This window comes from Alligator mississippiensis, chromosome 11 (genome assembly GCF_030867095.1).
Source record: "Alligator mississippiensis isolate rAllMis1 chromosome 11, rAllMis1, whole genome shotgun sequence".
In the NCBI taxonomy this organism is placed as follows: Eukaryota; Metazoa; Chordata; order Crocodylia; family Alligatoridae; genus Alligator; species Alligator mississippiensis.
Genome location: NC_081834.1, coordinates 56,461,343 through 56,478,610, shown reverse-complemented (window position 1 = coordinate 56,478,610; position 17,268 = coordinate 56,461,343). Strand labels below are relative to the sequence as shown.

General features: G+C 53.2%; 1 long non-coding RNA gene across 1 annotated transcript; it reads right to left on the bottom strand.

The window, feature by feature from the left end:
* Nucleotides 1-285: 285 nt before the first annotated feature.
* Nucleotides 286-10,778, bottom strand: LOC109286367 (uncharacterized). The gene is made up of 2 exons (XR_002094375.2): nt 8,690-10,778; nt 286-6,852 (listed from the first exon to the last, which is right to left on the bottom strand). It is a non-coding gene; the product is annotated as an uncharacterized LOC109286367 (long non-coding RNA).
* Between the last annotated feature and the right edge of the window lie 6,490 nt (nt 10,779-17,268).

The window sequence follows — 17,268 nt, the reverse complement described above, 5'->3', positions numbered from 1 at the left end:
TATTTCAGCAGGACAATAATAAATGCAGTTAGACACACATACACGCGTGCTAACTGGGTATGTCTGAGCAGGCTGGGTCTGATCAGCACTTTCAGATGATACCCTCATGCTCCTCAAAACTCAGCACATCCCAATCTATTGTCATGTGTCCTAAGTGATGAGCAAACCCCACAGGATCTTTGGGCTTTACAGGGATCTTTGGCTTAGATAAAAGAAGCATTGCTGTAGGGAGGTAGAAGAGAAGGAAGAGTAAACAAGGTTGAAAGAGAGAGTATAGCAACCAGCTTGACTATAAAAAATTATTTTATTGCCAGGTATATGAAACTTATGATGATATTAGTAGTAATAGCCATACAAGGGGAAAAAAAAACAAAAATTACAATATTACACCATTTCAATTAGGTATTTGGGGAAGTCTAACTCAAGTTGGATCAGCAAAAGTCAGGTTTAGAAAGCTGTGCCTGGAGTAAGAGAGAGAGGAGAGAGAGGGATTGAACCAAGTCTGAGGTTTAGAAAGTGGGCTTAAATAAAAAAGGAGGGGGAGAGAGAGAGACTTGGGGTCTCACCACTCCCAGGTTCCCAGGTGTCTGCAAGCTCCACAAACAAGCTGTTCAGCTGTGGGTCCAAGGTGCTTTGAGACGGCAGAGCATGATCAGTGAGGGTATTCAGGCAGGAAAGGAGAAGGTAAAGTCCCAGGTGGAACTGGGGCAGCATTTGGATCCAAGCCCCAGAACAGAGACTGAACTTTGGGTACTTTTTGTCGGGAAATAGCAGTGGCTCAAGGGAGAGCACTAGGTTTGTTTATGGGAAATGATGGCTCATGTGCTGGATAATAGGAACTGCTCACTCCTGGCTATGGGTGGCGTTACTCTGAGGGAGCTCACAATACAGGCAGGCAGATTCAGCATTTTGGGTACCAATAAAGGAGTCATTACTAGAATTGGTTTGATAACTGCTGAGCTGGGTGTGCACAGATGTGGGCTGATTAGCATTTGGAGCAAGGATCCCCCATCATGCAATGCTCCCCTGCTTCTCTGGTCCCAGAGTTCAGTGCAGCCCTTGCCTTGGAATCTCTGTTCTCCATCCTGAATGCTAATGAAGGTGCATGCCTGTCCCATCTCTCATGTAAATGAGACCAGGGGAGTTGCTTCACTCCTATCACCTTGTCTAGAGGGGTTTAGGTGCAGCTCCCAAAAAAGTCCTTCTGATCAGTTCTGGTTCAGGCAGAGGTGGAAGGGGCCATGGGGGGGTGAGTCCTTCACAAGTCAGACAGAGCTGACAGGTAATAGGGGCCAGGGCGTGAAGCAGGACAGAGTCATGGGCATCTCATCCATGGGGGGGGGGCAAGTGCCCCCCCCCCCCCAATTTGTGCACAGGGCAGGTGTGGATGCAGGCTGCCTGCTGCAGGCTTAGGGCTCCCCAACCTGCTGCCCTCCATCTGGAGGTCCTGCGTTGGCCACACTGCTGTGGCAAGGTGCCCCCTGCCTGCCTGGCAGCAGTGGAGATGGCAAGCAGGGTGTTGTACCCCTGCTGCTGCTGGGCTGGCAGGGAACACGTGGCTGCTGTAGGACTCCTGAGTAAAAAGTGGCAGGGCAGGAAGCCTCAACCAGGCAGCCCAAATCGACTCTACTCCACTTCACTCAGCTCTTGTCCAGCTGTGGCAGTGGCGGCAAGCACAAATAAATTTGTAACTCAAAAGGGCTGAAAAAGTTTGAAAACTGATTTAACACCTAGGAAGCTCTGGTTCAGAGGCTGTACCCCTCACTTCCATACTCAATAGCTATGGATACCCCTTTCCTCCAAGAATGTGTCCAAACCCTTTGTGAATCTGGCTAAACTCACAGATTTACAGAAGTTTTAGGGCTGGAAGGGACCTTGTGAGAGCATTGGGTCCAGCCACCCTGCTCTGGGCAAGAAAGACTGCTGGGGTCAAATAAGGTGTACGTCCAGTCTCCAGTTGTTTCCTGGGCATATCTACAAATAACCAGTTTGCAGTTAAGCTTCATTCCACCTCACCCACCCAATAATTCCAATGCTTTGCAGCATGTTAAGTGGCAACGAGGTGACCAATCTGGGGACAGAGCCGAGGACTCAATCTCCACTTTCATTTGGGCTGGACACCGTCTACTTTGACAGGCTGGATCCTCCTATTCCTGCCCTGCTGGAAGCACAGGTAAAATCTCCCGGCACTCTCTGGGAAACAACCTGCACAGAGAGCCACGGCCTCTCTGCAGAGCCACAGCTGCACAGGGACTAGGGCCTGCTCCAAGCCCACCTGGGAAGCACTAGATGTTCACAATTGTACCTGGGAACTCCTGGTGGGAACACAGAGACGGACAATGGGGCCTTGGAGAAGGTCAGTGTTTTGAACTTAACTTCCTTGCATTTGCCCCCTCAGATGAAATTAAATATTACCTTAAATGTACTGAGACATATGTCAGAGACCTTATGAACTCCCATCAAGAAGCAACACATCAAGAGTGTTCCACTGCAAAGCTTCTAATAGTGTTGAGAAGTCAAAAAGCACCATCTGGAAGAGCTTAAATCTTTTCCCAACTACATCATAAAACTTCAGTATGGGAGGCAGGTGTGCTTGATGCATGGCATGAACAATAGCTTGATGTATTCATTTCAATAAAGCACATAGGCCCATGGTGTTGTGGTTCTCAACTTTTCTAGATTCAAGTTACAGACACAAGGATAATCCTTGGAAAACACCAGGTCTTTGTTTTCACTCATTTTTTGACAGCATAGGGATGGGGGTGGCGCAGTTTTTCCCATTGCAAAGAACTCAAAAAAGCCACAACAGGGCAAATAGTTTTAACACTATGGATGCCTTGTTGAAATCTCTGAGCTCATCTTGTGAATCATGTTTACACACTAGGCAATCACAGGGCACAACTACACAAGACATTTACTGTGCAATGGAATAATTAGCTGCACAGTAAGTGTCATGTGTCTACATGTGCACTACTATCAGGCTGGAGTGAAAAAAAAACTCTGCAGCAGCGCATGTGTAGATGTTGCCCTGGCTGGCTGGGGCAAAAGGGTGCTTCAGTGAAGGGGCAGCCTGCTTGCTGTGACATGAGATTGGGAAAGATGCAAGGAACACATGAAACCACTAGAGGGGACTAGATGATACTGTCGCAAGCTGAACAGCCTGGGGACTAATACTGCTCTTTTCAGCCAGCATTGTATACAGCATGGCTAATGACCTGTGAGTAATAATGGGCTGAATAGTGGAACATCAATTTCAGAACATAGGAACTGCCATTTACTGAGTCAGACCATGAGTCCATCTTGCCAAGGCCTCTGTCCCAAGAGGAGAAGAAAGCAGATGCTGCAACGCAGAGTGAACCGGATCTGGCCAGAGTTTTTCCAACTCTTTCTCTCCCGCTTGCACCTCCAGCACTTAAAGTCTAGGTGGCTTACTCAGAAGCTGTGCCCCTCACTCCCATACTCAATAACTACAGATGCCCCTTTCTTCCAATCCCTTTGTGAATTGGGCGAAATGCTCAACTTCTACTACATCTGGTAGCAATGAGCCCCACACTTTAGTGACACATTGGGGGAAATAAAACTTCCTTTTCTTCGTTTTAAAATTTGCAGCCTACTAGATTCCTTTTATGATTCCTGGTTCTTGTATGGGGACAGTCAATAATAAATCTCTATTGACTCTGTTTTCATACTTGTTTGCAAGCCCTGAGTCCCCCATCGTCTTTTTTCCTAAACTGAATAGGCCTGGCCACTTTCATAGTGGTCGGGTTGGAAGGGACCTTGATAGATCATCAAGTCTGACCCCCTGCCATGGCAGGAAAGAGCACTGGGGTCAAACGACCCTGGCGAGGTGTTCATCCAGCCTCCTCTTAAAGCCCCCCAGGGTAGGAGCCAGCACCACTTCTCTTGGAAGTTGGTTCCAGATCCTAGCTGCCCTGACAGTGAAGTAGCGCCTCCTGATGTCTAGCCTGAATCTACCCTCTGCCAGCTTGTGACCGGTATTTCTAGTCACTCCCGGTAGTGCTCGGGGGAACAGGGACTCCCCCAATACCTGCTGATCCCCTTGGACTAGTTTCATCTCTCCTCCTATGTAAGAGAGTGAAAAAGAACTTTTTTTGTTTTAAACTTAATCCCTGCTAGTTTCATTTGTTGATCCCTGGTTCTTCTATTATCATTAAAAAAAGGGAGAGAGGCCTTCACCCCTTTAGAATGGAGAGACATTAGCAGGAATCAGGGAGAAGATAATGAACCAGAAAGTCAAAACAGACCTGTGGTCTCAGTAAATGGCACTTCTTATGTTCTTAAGTCTTGACATTCCACTATTCAGCCCATTACCCACAAAGCTATTATATGTGCAGGTACATAATGCTGCTGAAAGGAGCTATACGAGTCTCCAGGCTGTTCAGCTCACTCTCAGTGGGACGTGGTCCCCTTTAGTGGCAACATGTGTTCTTCGCATCTTGCCCAGCCTCTTGTCACACAGCAGCAGAGAGCAAGTGCTGAAAGGGAGTAAACAGGGTTTTTCCCTCTGTCCCTCTCTCACTCGCAGCCTCCAGCCTCAATCTTTCCACCCCCTGAACTCTACTGCCCAGCAAGCAGTTCTGGTACCAAGCCAGCTCCTGTTCCTGCCCCTGAGGTTATGACTTTCCCTCCCCGAGGTGCAACCCCAAGCAAACAGCCTGAAAAGTAGATGCCAGCTAGCCAAGTCACAGATGGGTCCAGGAGCAGAGTCTGGGGAAGTGGGGAGTAGGGAACAGGGTAGGCACCCAATTGGGTCCCCATGAGCCGAGACTGCCTTCCTGGGGGCAGGCATAGCAGCTTCTCCAGAAGTGCCTTTCCTCACCACTCCCAGACACACCAGGAAGCACAACAAGCCCTCACAATGCACACACCTCAAATAACACACAAGATTAATTTTTCCTCTTTTTCAATGTTTCTTGTCTTTACTTATTTTATCTTTCAATAGCCGACTTACTTCATTTCACCCCCATTTCCTTTCCATCTCTCACTACTCCCCCCACACCACCACCCATCTCTCACACCCCCACCTAGAGCAGGGATAGAAACCAGTCCTGACTCCCCAGCCCTGCAGGGAAAACTTCCCCCTGCTCACTAGCTCCCAGAGTGGCAAGTCCCAGCTGTGCAGTGTGGGGCAGGCAGAAGACAATTCCTAGCCTTTAGGTGCAACTGCTGCAAGTTGAAGCTAGCACTAATGAGCAGTGCAAAATGCAATGTGCAACAAGGCCTAATAGGCATTTGAACCCATAAAACTCCTCCACACAAAAGGTAGAGGAGTGAGAGTCTGAAACTTGCCTCAACCATGAGGATAGATCCTGGGGAGCCTGACACCACCCCACCCCCTCCCAATGGCAGTGAGTTTGCCTGTGTATTTTATGCTGTACACAGCTTTCCCTAGTAATGTTTAGTGATGAACAATATCCCACTAAACTGGCATATAGCACAAAGGAACTTGCTTTGCCTTCTCTTGTACTTCTCCAAATAAAAACACCCTGCCATATCCAACAAGATGGGGTCCTTCCTGCTGCCTCCTTAGCTGCAGGTTGGGGGCAGGGGCACAAAATATAGACCAGGGGCCTAACCTGGGGCAGCAGGGAAGGGAGACAGGACTCCATGGAGCTGGTGTGCAAGTGAAAAAGGAGCAGGTCACAAAAGGGGTGCAAGGGAGGCAGTAGGCAACAGGCAGCCTGGGGGACATTGCCCAGCAATGCCAGGTAGCCGAGACCTGGACAGGGCTAAGAGGGGGAAATGAGACAGGGGGTACTGCGAGCACTGGAGTGGACCCCAAACAGGGGAGGAGGCAGGTCCCAGGAGAGGATCACCATTCCCTCCTCATAACTGAAGCTTTGTCTGTGCCAAGAGGCTGACTAGACCCAGCCAGGCTGCAGCAGTACAGGGCTGCAGCTGGGGAGACTGAGACAGGTGGCATGACCAAGGTTGCCCAGGGAGAGTCTGTGGCAGAAACTCTTCCAAGTTTAGGGAGGAAGTGCATGCTATACCAGAAAATACAGTATCTTGTGTTTAGGGGCAGAGGGAAACTGACCTTCCCTCCATTCTCCTACCCAGGTTCCTTAATCACAGCCAAACCCCTGTCGTGGGACTAGGCCAGGCCAGGATTGAGGCCAACACGCCTTGAAGCCCCAAGAACTAGTCCTGTGATGACAGCTCCACCTCAGCAGGGCTGTTAAAGATGCATTTGTAGCCCTCCCTGGCCCAGATACCTGGAAACACAACAGCTGTGGTGACATCTAAGCCTGCAAGGAGCTACAGACAGCAGCTTAGAAAGGAAGCATACTCCCCAGAATGCTACCAGTTCACCCGGGAAATGGAGGCACGAGGCACCATGCCCAGAGAAGGAAGCACATGGCATGGGTGAAGAAACTGTGGCACAGGGAGGTGACCCAAGTGGCCCCAGATCACACGGGGTGTCAGTGGCAGAAACAAAACCCAGGTGTCCTGTGAGGCTGAACCCCAGAGCATCCTGGCTCAGGCTCTCTGGGTGTCCAGAACTGTGAGCAGAGGTCGCCAGCCCTGCAGCCTGCTGTAGCCCCAGCATCTGAGTCGCAACCGCAGTGGACCTCCTGGCTGATCCTACACCCCAGGTACCCAGCTGGGAGCCACAGCACCCCCTCGTGGCTGGGCCTAGGAGGACACCCACCCCTCATCCCCATTCTTCAATGGCAGGAAGCAAGGACGCCCCAGGTGGCCACAGCTGCTATAGCAGCCATATTCCTAGCCTGGGCAAGATGCAGGACAAGGGTGCCTGTAGTGTCTGCACCCAGCATTGCATCTTCTTCCAGCCATTCTTCTGATTCCTGGTTGCTGCATCCAGGGAGCCTAGGAAAAAAGGAGGGGTATCATTAGCCAGGATGGGGACCGAGGGGGAAGCCCAGAGCCAGACTGGAAGGGAAGAGCCCCTCCTACATCTCCCCCACCCTGCTGGGATTGTGGGAACAAGGACACCTGAACAGCCCAAGCTGCAGCTGTCCCATCACTAACTCCTTGTTCCTCTTTATCTGCCTCCTGTTCTTACGTGCACAGACATGGGGGGGTCCAGGCACGCCTTTGTAGGAGGCTCAATATCCCCACCCCTCTCCCCCCTGGGTCCAGGCCTAAAAAGCATAAATCAAAAGGTCACCAAGGTTTTTTTTGCCTAATCACAGCCATCTTTTTAAATAGCTCAGGCTATTAACATACTTTCTGGCACACAGCACACCCTAACCAAGACTCACTTGTCTTTAAGAACAAGCTGGTTGTTTCCTGTACTGAAAGCCATGGATTTAAAAAAAAAAAATAAGAAAAATAAACAGAAGCCATGGATTCACAACAGCTCTCACAAGAGGTGGCTGCATCTCAGTGTCAGGAAAAAGAACTCTGGATATCCAGAGGATCCCACCACAGAGCTGGCTACATCTTAGTGTCACAGAAGAGAACTCCATGGATACAGAGCAGGCATGGGTGGGCAAAGTCTGGCCCACGGGCCCATGGCAGAATCCACTTCTCAGCAGTCATTGCTGGATGCAGCCCTGCTGCCCGGGCACCCTGGTCCATCCAACCTACACCTACTGCTGGGGGCAGGACTCATGTGGGCAGGGAGCACGGCTGAGATGGGGCTGTAGCCAGAGCCAGGGAGACCCCAGGGTCTTGGGGTGGTGACAGTATAGGGCCAGGGCAAAGCTGTGTTCTGCTGCCTGCACACCTGCAACAAGTGCAGGTTCCACAGCAGGGGACAGAGCGGGGTTAGGCCTGTGCAGCTGGGCTGCCCCCCCTGTGCAAGAAGCTGCAGTGGAGCAAGGTGGGGATGGAAATGGGGTCAGGGCTGCCATGGCAGGGATGAGGGAGGGAACAGGGTTGCACCCGCCACAGCCAGGGAGAGGGAAGGGAGCACCCCAGACCTGAGGGGGGGCGGGAACCAGGGTCAGGCCCGGGGTAGCAGGAGGCGCAGGGCCGGACGCTGGGCTCTGTCCCCGCTGGCCCCCCATCATTCTTGACAAGCAATTTGCTGGTATTATTCTTATTAGTAATAAATACTAATATAGTTATTATTATTGTGAATTGTAATAACAGCAGCATTAATATTATGTTAATACCAACCAGGTTAATAGTAATATCAGTGTTCGTATCAACAACAGTAATCATTAATGGCAATAGTTATATATAGTGATACTACCAATAATAATCATCATATCATCATTAATGCTTAACATTATTGGCATCACTATTAATACTATTGCTGATATTAACTGTGATACTAATAATATTTATCATATTAATGGTAAGAATAATATCAATCATATTAATGGTGGTAATAATAGTAAATGTTAATGCTGATACTACTACCAACAATTGTATGCAGCTATAATAAAGATTACATCTTTATTTTAACTAGTAACCTTTTTACCCATATCCGATTGTTAACCTTGATTTGAACAGGTTACCCAGAGTCCCCTTCAAGCCATGGGAGGAGATTAAGTGAACAAGGTGTCCGGCCTCCCCACTCCATCCCCTTGCTCTAATCTAACCCACTAGTTTCCACTCCCTTCCGAGAGCTAGGGAAATAACCCAGGAGTCCGGCTCCCAGCCTGCCCTGCTCTGATCCATCAGCTCCAAGTACCCACTAACATTATCTGCCTGGGCCTAGCCAGCTCATGGCTGGGGTCACACCAAAACCCACCTGGAGGCGGCAGAAGGATTTTGCGAAGGGGGGAAGGAAAGCAGGAAGCCTCTGGACATTTGGAGAGGAAGAGACGCGGCATTAATCTGTCTGGAATGAAAGGAAGAGGAAGGGGCTGGGGGTTGCGGATCAGAAGCGAGGGGCACCAAAGGGAGCAGGGGGTTGCAGGTCAGAAGGGAGCTGTGGGGGGCTGTTGTATACCAGGGTCACCAAGGGAGGTGGCCCTGGCCGTAGGCACCCCCGTCATTTTGCCCCCGGCCCCTGGCAAGCGCACGGGGCAGCACTGGCCGTGGGGGCAGATGGGGGGGGAAAAGAAGAGCGGGGCAGCAGGAAACGTATGGTGCCCCTCACACCTAGCTGCTCAAGTGTGAGCCCTGAACTGCATGCTCCAGTGTGGAGCTGTCTGCAGGTGCACACACACCTACCCTTTGCCTGCTTACACAACCACAACTGGCATGACACCCACACCCACATGGAGTGAAAGATGCAACAGCCCATGACACACACATACACACACTTGTCCCCTGCCTACACAACCTGGGCACAACCACACCTTTACACCTAAGACACACACACCCTTCCCCTGCTGACAATGTACGCACAGCCACAACTTGCATGCAACACACATGCACCCCTCTTTCCTTGAGGGCGCAACTTACATATGCAGAGCCAAATACAAAACAAGACACTTCTCCTGCTGACACAACCCAGGCACAACACCACAACTTGCATAACACACGCACCTCCCCTTACACAAATCACCCACCCACACCCCTTCTTCCCCTCCCAACACAACCTGGGCACTATCAACTTATACATGCAAAGCCAGAAACAACTTACAACAGACAACCCCCGCCACCCACATCTTTAAACAAGTCTGTTAATAAAATGATGACGATAAAAAACAACACGCCTGGAGCTTGCCCTCTGCAGCACCCCAGAGGCTTGTACTCCTCACAACGCATACAGTCCTGATGCGTGCATGCACATACGCCCTCGCCCCCCTTCCCCCATGGTCTCTGCAGCTTCCCACCAGTCAGGCTTAAGGTCCTCCCCTAAAAAAAAAACCCAAACAAAACAAAACAAAAAAAACCCACACACAATCCTGATGCACACACCCTGGCCACCGCAGGGGCTCTGATGGCTGCAAGGGGCAGCTACACAGTTACACACACCACAACCGTTACCAGATCCCAGAAGGGGGGATTAGGATCTCCTATGAACATACAACCTTTGACATTGCAGGGGCTGCAAAGCTGCCAGTCTGCTACATAACCATAGCCACAACCACAACCACAACCACAACCACAACCACCAACCCCCTCTCTGCACAGGACCTCGCTCAAACACACAACCCCGACCACTGCGGGACCTCGGACGGCTGAAAGAAACAGCTACAGCACCACACATACACACAGCACAATACAACGCAACACGCACATCATAGTCTCTGCAGCACCCACAAGACCAAACTCAGGGTGCCGCACAAATACACAATCCTGATGCCCACCTTGAGTGCCTGCAGGGGCTCAGACGGCCGCAAGAGGCAGCTACACAACCACACACACCAACACAGCACAATGCACGCGCACACGCATCACTCTCTACAGCACCCCGGGGACACACTCAGGATCCCCAACGCACGCACAGCTCCGATGCAAAGGCGCGCGCAGATGCACAACGCAGTTACGCAACAACAAACGCTACACAATCACACACACCAGTCTCCGCACCCCCCAGAGGCCGGGCTTGGGGTCCCCCTGAACACGCACTCCTCGCACGCGTGCGCCCCTCGGTGACTGCGGCATCTCGGATGGTTACACAACCACAACCACACACAAGCACACGCGATACACCCCCAGCGCGGCCTCCCCTCACTCCCCATCACACTGCACCCGCACAGCTGTAACGGGGACACACCACCTGTACCGCGCCCCCCGGCCAGCACGACCGTGTCCCTCGCGCACACACCCGGCGTTCAGCAGGCTGCAACACACACACACACACACACACACACACACACACACACACACACACACACACACACACACACACACACGATGGAGCCGGATTGCACCCCACCCCCGCCACGCACCAGGCTCCGGGGCCGCCCGCGCCGCAAGGCATGCTGGGAGTCTGCAGAGGCTTAATAACATGCATCTCCGCCTCCTCCCATTGGCCGGCTGCCGTGAGGAGCGGGCTGGGATTGGTGCAGAGAGAGGAGAGGGCGGGAGCACGTTCCCGCGGCGGGAACTTTGTTGGGGGAGGTGGGGAGCCCAGTTACGGCACGTACCGTATTTCCGAGCATATACATCGCGTGGGGGTTAGCAAAATGCGGGCCCGTCTCTACCATAATGAAGGCACCTCGGGGAGGGAGTCGCGGACTAAAAGCAGCACTGCTGGGGCTTCCACACAACAACAGCTGTGTGTTGGGTTGGGGGGGGGAAGACATACTATCAGCACAGAAGTATGGTGTGTGTTGGGAAGGGGCATGCGATCATGCTTCCACCCACACCGCACACCCAAGACGTGTGTTGGAGGGAGCATGCTATCAGCACAGAAGTAGGGTAACAGCTCCTGAAGCTTCTGCTTGTGGATCTCTTACCATACTTTTGTGCTGCTAGCATGCCCCTACCCCAATGTCCGACAGCTGGTTGGGGAGAAGGGGTGTAAGGTATGAAAGACAATATGGTAGCCACACCCCACAGTGGGGCAAGAATGGCCCTGCCCCCAACCCAGCAGCATTGGTGTCCTAATCAGTAGCAAGGCATAGGGGGTGCGTGGGGATTCATGTGCTCCCCCTGACCGGCCGCACTCCCCACTTAGGCAATGGGCAGGGGGGGCCGGTAGGAGCACCAGTGCCCCCCCACTACGAGCACTGAATGTAGCACCGTGGCCGCTTTCCAGTCTGCATGATTGGCCACGGGGGGGGGGACCCCACCGCCCCCGTTCATGGGGGGGGGCATGTGCCCCCCCAACTAAGGTGTCACCAGTCACCCATGGTCCTACTAAAGGAAAGAACCCGGCATCTCCTCCCCTTCTCCCCCCACAGCTGGATGCCTGGGCTCCCAGGCAGGCTGGAGCCTGACACCTGGGCTCTCTGGGATGAAGTGGGGAGGTGAGAGCAGGGGGTGCGGGGAGCCCGGACACCTGGGTTCTTTCCAGCTCCAGCTCAGACCTTTTAACACATCAGGAGAAGTCATGGACCAGGCCCACCACAGAAACGACAAGCCTCCTTTAGTAATGGGGGCCACTAGTGATGTGTTACATTAGAGACTTCTTTGGACGCAGCCGCAGCTCAGGCACCTGCTGCCCACAGACCCCAGCCTGGAGGATCCAGTCAGGAAATCTCCCCAGGATCAGCTGCTCCCAGCACTAGGAGAAGCCAGTGGGCTGTTGCAGGGGGCACTACAGTGCGCTGGCAGCACAGGGGTACATCCAGCTGTGGAGCCCCCCACAACCCAGCCACAGCCCCCTGGGGGGGGCTCTGGTGAGGCCTCCCCAACACTGAGCACTTGCTCACACCTTCCCCCAGGGGAACTAGTGGGCACTGTAGGGTAGGGGGCCAGGACCCCTGGGTTCCTTTCCCATGCTTCAAGACACAACTACACAACCAGGCAACCACCATGGTCTCTGCAGCCTTCCAAAGGCTGGAAGTAGGGTCCCTCCCCAACACACTCCCCATGTACACACGTCGTGCATTGCACAGGCTCAGACAGCTGCAATAGGTACTACACAACGTGACACACAACACTATCACTGCACCCTCCAAGAGACAAGGTTCAGGGCCCCCCATAACACACACCACTGACGCTCACACAGTTGCAAGAGACAGCTACGCACTATAACACACCCACCCCTGCCCAATCCCCTGTCCTAAAGCAGGACGAAACTGGATTTCCACCCACCAGGCTGTAAGGGTCTGGGACCAGGCAGAGGCTTAATAACATGCATCCCTGCCTGCTCCCATTGGCTAATGTGCTGAGCTTCCCCTATTGGCCAATTGTTGTGAGTGGCAAGCTGGGATTGGTGGAGAGCGGGGAGGGGGTTCAGAGTCTGGAGGTTTGTGTGGGGAGGCTCATCTAAGGTATGTACCATATTTCTGAGCATAGAAATCATGTGGGATTCAGCAAAATGCAAGAAACAGGTTGAGGCAGGTCTTTACCAGAATGCAGGGATCACTGGGAGGAAGCCATGGCATACAGTCTGCAGACAGGTCTGCTGGGCCTTCCACCCACACAACGCAACACAACACAATGCAACACAACACAAAACAACACAACATGTATGTATGTATGAATGTGTGTGTGTGTCAGAAGCTTAAGAAACTGTTACCATAGTTCAGTGCTAATAGTGAGTCCCTTCCCCAGTTTGCAGCACTGGTGGGGGGGAAGGGGCATCTTGGTAGTCGCTCCCCCACCAACAAGTAGGGCATAATGCCCTCACCCCCACTCAGCAGCATTGGCGGGGGTGAGGGGGAGTAATAAAAGAAAAAACCTAGGGGTTTGGGTCCCCCCCCACCCAACAGGTGATGGAGGGGTGGCGGGGAGGCGGGTGCTTTTCAGTGAAGTTCCAACACTGGGTTTTCTGGAAGAGGAGGGGGAAGCTGGGGTTCAGGCTGGGACCCAGATGCCTGGGCTCCTTCCAGCTGTGGAGGAAGTGAACATGGCTGAGAGGGGCTGGGAGCCCGGACACCCGGGTTCTTTCCAGCTCTGGAAGAGAGGAATGTGGTTCGGGGGGGCTGGGGGCCCGGGCGCCTGGGGTCTCTCCAGCTCCAGCTCAGGCACCTGCTGTCTCCTGGCCGGCGCCTGCAGAATCCAGCCATGAAATCTTCCCTGGATCAGCTGATTGGGGGGGGAGGGCGTGTGGGCTCTGTAGAGGGGGGGCACTAGGGGGTGCTGGCTGCAGAGGGGTGGGTCCAGCAGATGGAGGGCACCCCCCCCAGGACAGCTGGACACTCCTGGGGGCACTGGAGGGCTCTGGATGGGTCTCCCTGACATTGAGCAATTGTTCACACCTTGCCCCAATGCAGCCGAGGCTGGGGCAGACTCCCCACTTTTCAGTGGCACTGGGGGGTGCCATGGGGCAGAGAGCTAGGACTCCTGTGTTCCTTTCCCACGCTGGGCCTGGCTCCGGGTCTTCCCCCCCAGGCTCTCCCCAGCTGTTCCCATCAACCCACAGCTGCTGCCCCCCCCCTCCACCCTGCATTCCCACACAGTTGTCATGGACAAGACCTAGGGAACAGATGGACGCCAGCCTAGCGCAGGGGGCGGGGGGTGGGGAGTGACGGGCACTGGAGAGACGAGGAGGCTGCAGGGTCGGGGAATGAGGGTCATCCACGGGGCTGGGGGGGCAGGGGCTGCGGGGCAGGAGTGATGGGCACCACAGGGGGTAGGGGGCTGCAGGTTGGGAATGAGGGGCGCTGTGGAGGGGGAGGGAATGCCCTTCCCCCCCACCCCAAAGTCTCTCTGGGGGCTATTTATAGCCTGGCGTCTGTGATGTAAAGGTCATCGTTGTAAATGAACTATGAGATCACCCCCAGGCCATGGGGGTGGGGGGGAGCAGCGGGGGAGGGCCACCCAGCCGGGACGCCTGGGTTCCCTGCCCACATCTGCCAGGGGTGCTGTGTTACAGCAGGGGCTGGGGGCCCTGGGAGCCTGGATGTCTAGGTTGTTTTTTTGGAGGAGGGCTGGGAGCCTGGACTCCCGGGTTCTCTCTGCTGTGCTGATTATGCAGCGTGTCCAGGGCTGAGCCGGCTCCGCACCAGGGTGCTAAGAGCTCCATGTAAACCCTCTGGGGCCGGGTGAGAAATTTCACACTGCCAAGTCAAATATTTCACAGGGCCCCTGGGGTAAGGTCTGCCTGGATGCCTGGGTTCCCCTGGAGCACCAGGGATCCTTGACCCCAGGTTTTCCTGGCCTGCCTGCATCTCCCCCTCCCCCCACTCCCACCCCTTTGGTGGGCCTGGGAGCCTGGACGTGCGGGTTCTGACCTGGGTCTGGGAAGGGAATGAGACCTAGTGGTTTAGTGCGGGGGTGGGTCTGGGAGCCCGAACACCCGGGGTCATAGATTCATAGATGTTAGGGTCGGAAGGGACCTCAACGGATCATCAAGCCCAACCTCCTGCCCATGGCAGGAAAAAGTGCTGGGGTCATGTGACCCCAGCCAGGTGCTTGTCCAGTCTCCTCTTGAAGACCCCCAAGGTAGGGGAGAGCACCACCTCCCTTCGAAGCCTGTTCCAGATTGTGGCAACCCTCACCATGAAGAAGTTCTTTCTGATGTCCAGCCTAACCAGGAATCAAACCCAGGTCAACTGCTTGGTTCCCTGACATCTGGGTCTTGCCTTGGATTCCCTGCACGCTGGTGGAGCTGGGATGCTGGACTCCTGGGTTCCCTGGCATCCCTGGATCTTCCTTCCCCTGGGTTCTCTGGTCTGGTGGGAGCTAGGGGCTGGATGCCTGGGTTGTGCCCCTGGAGGACACACACACACACACACACGCTGCACACGTGCGCGCACACACACATACCCCCTGGACCCTGCTACTGGGGGCTCCAGAGCCCAAGAATGAGGTCTGGAAGGGACTGTAGGAGGTCACATCTAGTCCACCCCCCTGCTCAAAGCAGGACCATCCCCAACTAGATCACGCCAGCCAAGGCTTTGTCTAGCCAGGTCTTGAAAAATTCCAAGGATGGAGCATCCACCACCTCTCCAGATAACCTGTTCCACTGTTTTACTACCCTCCTAGTGAGAAAATTTCTGCCTGATATCTAACCTAAACTTCCCTTGATGCAACTTGAGAGCATTGCTCCATTGTTCTGTCACCTACTACCACAGAGAATAGTCTTTCTTAGACACCCCCCTGCCATTAAGGCCCCCCCCCTCAGTTTTCTCTTCTCCAAACTAAATAAGCTCAGTTCCCTTAGCCTTTCCTCATCAGTCATGTCCCCCAGCCCCTTCACCATTTTTATTGCCCTCAGTTGGACTCTCCAATTTGCCCACATCCTTTTCATAGTGGGGCAGCTGCCCACACAGCCCCTGCTACTGGGGGAGCTGGGAGGGACTGATCCATTTCAGACAGCAGAAACATGGGTGCCGGGTTTTCCAGCCCACCCTTGCAGCCCAGACCGAGTGGGGGAGGCAGCCCTCTGGGCAGGCCCCTTCCCTGGCAGGGCAGGAGGAAAACCTGGAGGGGATGTCTGGAAGGCAGTGGTTCTGGACCAGCTCCTTCCTCTGCTTCTAGAGCAGGTGCTAGGTGACTCAAGTAGGGCTGCTATGTGTACAGCAGTCTATAGGGGAACTCAGGGGTAGATGCATATGGCAGTCTGTGAGGGAACTTGGGAGGGGTGTGTGTGTGGTGCATGTGTATACAGCTGTCTATGGGGGAATCCGGGGGCGGTGTATGTGTGTATACAGTAGTCCATGGGAGGACTTACATGTGTGTGTATATACAGTCGTCCTTGGGGGAACTCTGTGTATGTGTCCGGGGGGTGGGGGCATGGGATCTGAAGAAGAGTTATGGATGGGTGTGGGGGGGGGGCACATGTGTAGGTGTGCGGCACCGCAGTGTCTGCCTGTCTGTCTGCCAAGGTGACTCCTGAGCAGAAAAACTAGACAAACCAGAAACACAAGGGGGCAACGTGCATGTGGGTGTCAGTGTTTGTGTTTTGTCTGTTTCATAGTGGCTCTGTGTGTGTGTGTGTGAGAGAGAGAGAGAGAGAGAGAGAGAGAGAATCTGTCTCACTGTGTGGGTGCGTGTGTGGGTGTCTGTCTCTGTGTGTGCCTGTATATGTGTCTCTTGTGTCTATGAGAGAGAGAATCTGTCTCATTGGCCACATCTACACAAGATGCTAATACGCAGTGGTTACCGTGCACTTATTTAGCACTTGATTATACAAGTACTAAATAAATGCACAGTAACTGGAGTTACAGCACAGTAGTGCCAGCGAATGCCTTTTAAGTGATGCTACTGTGCAGTAGCCTAATAATACTATGCGGTAACGTATTAGCACCGGCTGTGCTGTGGCACGCTAGTACGCAGTATTATTCGGCTACAACACAGTCAGCAGCTCATGTAGATGCACCCTGTGTGTCTAAGTGTGTGTCAGTTGGTTTGACAGTATCACCGTATCTGTGTGTTGGTGTTTGTCTGTTTCTCTGTCTGTCTCAGTGCATGCATACATGTGTGTCTCACAATGTCTCCTTGTGTGTGTCTGCGTGTACTTGAGTCTGTCTCATGTGTTTGTGTCCAAGTATGTGTCTGCTGGTCTCATAATGCCTCTGTGTGTATATGTGTGGTTGTAGATCTCACTATGGCTAGGGACAGACATTACACAGAAACCGGTTTAAGTGATCATAAACTGGTTTAAACCTGTAACAGAACAGATGTTCAGTGCACATAAACCAGTTTGAAAATGGCTGAAACTGGTTTGAAATAAACCTGGTTGAATGTAGTATCAGACTTAACTGATTTGGCTCAAACTGGTTTATGCAATGTCTGTATACATACATGTGTGTCTTGCTGTCTCTTTGTGTATGTCTGTATCTATTTCACAACATCTTTGTGTGCGTCTGTGTAGCT